Raw genomic sequence first — 7,494 nt, 5'->3', positions numbered from 1 at the left:
TACTCCCACTCAGGCAGGAACAATAATTATCAAGCCGCAGTCGCTACAGGGACCCCCAAAAGCCGGCACACGGTCGCTGCCACCAGCTCCAATTGAAGGGGTCTGGAGCAAACCCCCAAAAACAGTAGCGTAATTCCCTTCAGAGACAGGGTACGGTTTAGGGCAGGAAGAACGAACTAGTATTAAATAAGATACCCCATAAATGATTTTTAGGCAGTGTTTATAAAAATATTTTACAAAGATGTTACAAATGAGACAATTGCAAATATGTACAAGGTAATTATGAAAATAAAAGGATTAAAGGAAGAAACGATAACACTCACATTTCTCAGATCATTGCATGGCAGTCAGCCAGACATCCCAGCTCATTGGATGTGCTGTTCAGGGCTCACAGGAAAAGAGAAGAAGAAGACTGAGCCGGGAGATCTGGCCACAACTTTATAATCTACAGTCTGTGACCTCACAGAAAGGGCTGGCTTTTCCAGATCCTCCTACCTTTCAGTCTGAGTAACTTGGATACAAATTGGTCTAATGCTTATAACTCCGTCCCAGTACATATCAGAGTCATATCACACCCAGCATAGAGCTTGTATTAACATGAGCTTTCTAAGGAGATCAAATATGTCCTATTATTTACAGAGCAATCCCTACTTCTTCCCCCGATGGAGTTAGGCGACTGTGTTTAGAGTGATGGGTAGATGCTTCGACGGAGATAAAGAATATGTATTTATCATTCCACTATCCTAAATAGTTTGTCTAATATCTCACAATAACCGAACAAAGGACCGCATGGTTCTAGAAGTTTCTCTAACTGTTAAAGCTGAGCACTTACTACTACAGGAAATGGGGGTCGTAAATGCCTTTCGTCAATAAAACTCACTTCCCCCATCTGCATTGGCAAGCAAGCTCAACTCTGAAGCAAAAGTCAAGGGGGGCCTCCTAGCCCACATCCTGGGCTGACAAGAGCACTAAACTTATGATATTTCATACCATATCGTGACACCTCCCCCTTTTGGCGTGTGCTACGGCGGCAGGACCTCTCGGTATGCCTCCATGCGCACCTCCGTGGGTTCACCCTGGCGGGACAGTCCATCTGCATTCCCATGCTCCCTGCCCGCTTTGTGTTCAATGGTGAAGTCAAATTGCTGAAGGGCAAGGCTCCAGCGTAGCAACCTGCCATTGGTTCCACACATGGTGCTTAGCCAGCGCAGAGGGTTGTGGTCGGTCACCACGGTGAAGGTGCGACCGTACAAGTAGGGCTGCAAGCGCTGCAGGGCCCAGACTATGGCCAGGCACTCCTTCTCAATGGTGGAGTAGGCCACTTCCCTCGGCAAAAGTTTCCGGCTCAGGTACAACACGGGGTGCTCTTGGTCCTCCGAGTCCACCTGGCTGAGCACAGCACCAAGGCCAAACTCGCTGGCGTCGGTCTGTACCAAGAATGGTCGACTGCTGTCGACTGCTTTCAACACAGGGGCGTTGCACAGTGCGGTTTTCAACGCCTGGAAGGCCCCCTCACAGCCATCTGTCCAGTTGACGATGTGGGGTAGCTTCTTCCTGGTGAGGTCCGTCAAAGGTTTTGCCAGGCTACTATAGTGCTGCACGAAGCGCCTATAGTACCCTGCAGTGCCCAGGAAGGACATCACCTGTTTCTTGTTCCTGGGAGTGGGCCAGTTCACGATCACGCCCACTTTGTCAGGCTCTGGCTTTAGGGTGTTTCCACCTACCCGGTGCCCCAGGTAGTGAACCTCCCTCATGCCCATCTGGCACTTTCCCGGCTTGATAGTCAGTCCTGCTCGGTGAATTCGCCCGAGCACCTCCTCGAGATGCTGCAGGTGTTCATCCCAGGAGGGACTGAAGATGGCAATGTCATCTAAGTACGCCACGGCGTACTTCTCCAGTCCCTGAAGCAGGAGATTGACCATCCGCTGGAAAGTGGCAGGGGCATTCTTCATGCCGAAGGGCATGACCGTGGACTCGTACAGTCCAAAGGGTGTGATAAAGGCGGACTTCTCCTGCGCCTCGGGGCTCAGGGGAATCTGCCAGTATCCGCGACTCAGATCCATTATTGTCAGGTATTCTGCGCCAGCTAACTTCTCAAGCAGCTCCTCGATGCGCGGCATTGGGTGCGCGTCAGAGGCTGTAATGGCGTTGAGCCCCCTGTAGTCCACGCAGAACCGGGTGGTCCGGTCCTTCTTTGGCACGAGAACTACAGGTGAGGCCCACGCGCTCTTTGACCGTCGAATCACCCCCAGCTGTAACATCTCATCGATCTCCTGGCGCATAATCTGCTGCACCTGGTCAGAGATTCGATAGGGTGTTCGCCGTAGTGGGGCGTGATTCCCGGTGTCCACCTCGTGGACCGCTAACTCAGTCCTTCCAGGCCGGTTGGAGAACACGACCCGGAAGGGTTCCAGGGTGGTTTGCAACTGCAACCGCTGTGGTTCATCTAGCGAGGCGCTTACCTCCACGTCCTCAATGGACCCACGGGCCTTGGCTTGGGCCAGCATGTCCAGGAGGGTGTCCTCCTCCCCGTCTTCGGGTGCGCTGCAGACCGGTAGGACGAAAGGTTCACGTTCGTGATGAGCTTTCATCATGTTGACGTGAAAGGCCTTTCGCCTACCCCGAGTGTGGTCAAGCGTGACCACATAGGTGACCGGGTTGAGCTGTTGGTGGACGACGTACGGGCCCTCCCAGGCTGCCTGAAGCTTATCTGTTGGTACAGGAACCAGCACCCAAACCTTTTGACCCACGTGGTAGGTCCGCTCCCGGGCGTTTTGGTCGTACCAGTGCTTCTGATCAGCCTGAGCCTGCGTCATGTTGTCATGCACCAACTGCGTCAAGGTCTGCATCTTGTCACGGAAGCGCATGACATACTCCACTATGGACACTTCCGAAGGGTTCGGCTCCTCTTCCCAGGATTCTCTTATCAACCCAAGGGGTCCCCGGACTCGCCTGCCGTACAGGAGCTCGAAGGGGGAGAACCCCGTCGAGGCCTGCGGAACCTCTCGGTAAGCAAATAGCAGGTGTGGGAGGTACCGCTCCCAGTCGCGCCCTTGTGTCTCAACCAGCATGCGTAGCATCTGTTTGAGGGTACCATTGAAGCGTTCACACAAGCCATTGGTCTGTGGGTGATATGCACTCGATACCAGGTGCTTCACCTGCATTTTCTTACAGAGAGCCTCCATTAGGTGAGACATAAATTGGGTCCCTCGATCAGTAAGCATTTCCCTGGGAAATCCTACACGTGAAAAGATGGCCAACAGGGCATCCGCCACCTTATCTGCCCTAATTGACGACAGAGCTACTGCCTCTGGGTACCGGGTAGCGTAGTCTACCACAGTAAGAATATATTGCTTTCCAGAGCTGCTGGTGACGGCCAGCGGGCCCACAATGTCCACCGCAATCCTCTGGAAAGGCTCCTCTATCACTGGCAAAGGGATCAGGGGAGCCTTAAGAGCAGGCCCCGCCTTCCCCACTCTTTGACAGGTGACACAGGAGCGGCAGTAGTTTGACACATCTGTCCCCATCTTAGGCCAATAGAAGTGTTGAGACAGCCGGGCCTTAGTTTTGCTGATCCCCAAGTGTCCAGCTAGTGGGATCTCATGGGCAATCCGCAACAACTCACCCCGGAATTGCTGCGGGACGACCAGCTGTCTTTCCCTCAACCACTCCTTTTGTGATTCTCCGGGTACTGTCTCCCGGTACAACCTTCCTCCTTCCCAGAACACCTTCTCCTTATCAGTCTCGGAGAAGCGCGTCCCGGCGAGTTGTCTCAAACTCTCTAGGCTCGCATCTGTGTGCAGAGCGGCCTGAAACTCCTGGCTAGGGGAAGCCAGAAGCGACGTCAGGGTCCCTTCCCCACGGGAGCCCTCTGGGACCTGCTCTGGGTCCACCTCTGGTTCAGTCATTCTGATGACTGAGGAGGGTCCGGGAGGCAAACAGTTATCTGCGTTCCGGGCACTCTGACTGCGGGTGACAGCAGCTATGTAGGCTGTCTCCCCGGGGATTTCTACAGACCCAACAGCCGACGCTGCTATGGGCTCTACCTCCCCATCCACCCCCATTACCTCAGGAGCATTGCTACTTATGGGCCAGTTACCTTCCTCGGTGGCACTGGTCAATTGCATGGCATCCACTTCCTCACGGTTCCCATGTATTTCCCCATTTCCGGTAGCACCGACACTTGCCCCTGCTAGGGGTTCCTCAGCCGTCTCACTCCGCAGAGCGACGTGGCTGAGCACTCCTGTACCTATGGACACATCAACTTTCACAGAAACATCATTATCAGATACAGTTGGCACAGGTACAGCATTTTCACCATCAATCCTAGGGAAAAAATGGTTAGCAGATGCATCACTACAAGATAAAGCATGGTCAGGTAACACATGCGATTTCCCATCATCATCATCATCATCATCAGGGTTAACGTTACCCTTATTAGCAGATTGGGGAGGGGTGTCAGGGACGTAGTATGCAAACAACCTCCCCAAATCAGTCCCCAACAAAACATCAGTGGGCAAATTATCAGACAGCCCCACTTCTTTCACCCCGCTCCCGGCACCCCAATCAATAAAAACCCGGGCCATCGGTAAGGGACAGCTGATGCCCCCAATCCCAGTGACAGTTAGGGTTTTCCCCGGAATGATTTCTTCAGGGGCCGCCAGTTCGGGTCGGATGAGGGTTCGTTCAGCCCCGGTGTCCTTGAGGCCGGTAGCAACACGACCTCCCACAGTGACGGGCTGTACGTTGTCACACACCCTCCCAACCACACCACCCACCAAAAGCACGGCTGCATTAGGCCCTGGGGCCTGGGATGAGGGGTTCTTCTGCTTGGCTTGACATTGGTGACTGAGGTGTCCAGTCTGCCTGCAGTGGTAACACTGGCGAAGTTCGGTGGTAGGTCTGGTGCTGTTGGCCACGGGGACAGGACCTCTGGTGTGTTGGCTGGCAGGGGTACTGGCGTTGGCTGCAGGCTTACCCCCTCTCCAGCTGGTGGTGACTGGCTTCCGCACTTCCGATCTACGGTTGGCCTCATAGGCATCGGCAATCTGCGCTGCTTTCGTCACATCGTTGGGTTCTCTGTCCATCACGAACTGTCGCACCTCAGTTGGGCAAAGACGGAAGAACTGGTCTTTGATCATCAGGTCTCGCAGCTGTGCAAAGGTGGTCACTGACAGTCCTTGGGTCCACTGGTCAAAGTGGGTCCCCAGTCTATGCACCACATCACTGTAACTGTCGTGTGGGCCACGTAGGAGGGTCCGAAACTTTTTACGGTACACCTCGGGTGTAAGCTGGTACTTGGCTATCAGAGCCTGCTTGATGGCCTCATAGTCACCATCTTGTTCTTGAGGGAGGGCGGCAAACGCCTCCAGAGCTTTTCCTCTCAGCCCTGGTGTAAGGTACCGTGCCCATTCTTGTGTAGGCAGCTGGTACTGTCTGCAGGCTTTCTCAAAGGCCCGCAGAAAAGTGTCCAAGTCCCCATCCTTTTCCATAACAGGAAAGTGGTCGGGCCGGGGCTTTGGTGTCTGAGCGCTGCTGGGCTCACGACCGGACTGGGACAACCCCTGCATTTGCAGTCGGGCCATCTGCAGCTGGTGCTCCCGCTGCGCTTGGGCCTCTCGCTCGGCTCGGGCCTCGGCCTCCTGCTGGTATTGCTGAATCAGCTGCAGACGTCGGTCCAGGTCATCTGCAGAGCATTGTTGCAGAGCCAGCAGCAGGAGGTGGTCTGCACCCCCCTGGTTGCCAGTAGGGCCCGTATTCAGTGGTTGGACCTCTGCTGCAGCACCATGTTCGCTTGTGCCGGCTTCTGCGGCCTCTGGGCTCTGTGGCCTGGCTTGGTCTACTTCAAATTGCACCAGTTCAGCGACCATTTGAGCCTTGGTTTTGTTTGTACAGTCAATCTGCTGTGACATGCACAAGGCCATAAGAGTGTCCTTGGACTGCTTCTTATAAAAGGTTTCTCCCAGCACAACCATGGTTGCCAAATAAAAGATAGGATAGAAAAACGAAGAAAAAGGGAGGGGATAATCACCAGTACACAATTGTCTCACAACTAATAAACACTGAGTTCGTTCTCCAAACTTATTTGCGCAGAGTTCTCGCAAGAACTTTCTGCAAGTTTTTAGTGAGAGGAATGATTGCTCAAACCAAATCACTAATGCTCTAATATCCCACCGCCTTGCCACCAATATGTCACGATTCACACCGTGACTGTCAAGATCCCTCAGCCGCTGCCCACAATATGTCACGGATTGGGGTGACCTTAAACCAACAGACGGCTATCACATGTGCAGGGGGCTTATCCCAGGTATCCCTCCACTGCCACAATGTGATGGAAAAACACACACGAGGCTATTGACCTCTTAGTTTACAGCAGGGGCTTATTTTAGGTATCCCACTGCTCTTCAATATACCATGAACTGCAGGGATTTGGGTCTATCCCGCTTACAGTTCCACTTAACACTTGCAGCTCTCTGGCGCCCCCCTTACTCTCAGGTCAGATTAGGTACTGCACCTGGGGTAATTAGTCGCCAGAAACGCTGCCTGCTATGTACTGGCTATTGGGTGCACTGCAGCGATGCGATAACTACTCCCACTCAGGCAGGAACAATAATTATCAAGCCGCAGTCGCTACAGGGACCCCCAAAAGCCGGCACACGGTCGCTGCCACCAGCTCCAATTGAAGGGGTCTGGAGCAAACCCCCAAAAACAGTAGCGTAATTCCCTTCAGAGACAGGGTACGGTTTAGGGCAGGAAGAACGAACTAGTATTAAATAAGATACCCCATAAATGATTTTTAGGCAGTGTTTATAAAAATATTTTACAAAGATGTTACAAATGAGACAATTGCAAATATGTACAAGGTAATTATGAAAATAAAAGGATTAAAGGAAGAAACGATAACACTCACATTTCTCAGATCATTGCATGGCAGTCAGCCAGACATCCCAGCTCATTGGATGTGCTGTTCAGGGCTCACAGGAAAAGAGAAGAAGAAGACTGAGCCGGGAGATCTGGCCACAACTTTATAATCTACAGTCTGTGACCTCACAGAAAGGGCTGGCTTTTCCAGATCCTCCTACCTTTCAGTCTGAGTAACTTGGATACAAATTGGTCTAATGCTTATAACTCCGTCCCAGTACATATCAGAGTCATATCACACCCAGCATAGAGCTTGTATTAACATGAGCTTTCTAAGGAGATCAAATATGTCCTATTATTTACAGAGCAATCCCTACTTCTTCCCCCGATGGAGTTAGGCGACTGTGTTTAGAGTGATGGGTAGATGCTTCGACGGAGATAAAGAATATGTATTTATCATTCCACTATCCTAAATAGTTTGTCTAATATCTCACAATAACCGAACAAAGGACCGCATGGTTCTAGAAGTTTCTCTAACTGTTAAAGCTGAGCACTTACTACTACAGGAAATGGGGGTCGTAAATGCCTTTCGTCAATAAAACTAACTTCCCCCATCTACATTGGCAAGCAAGC

The sequence above is a fragment of the Ranitomeya variabilis genome, chromosome 4 (assembly GCF_051348905.1).
Source record: "Ranitomeya variabilis isolate aRanVar5 chromosome 4, aRanVar5.hap1, whole genome shotgun sequence".
NCBI lineage: Eukaryota > Metazoa > Chordata > Amphibia > Anura > Dendrobatidae > Ranitomeya > Ranitomeya variabilis.
Note: the sequence above shows the minus strand (reverse complement) of the source record.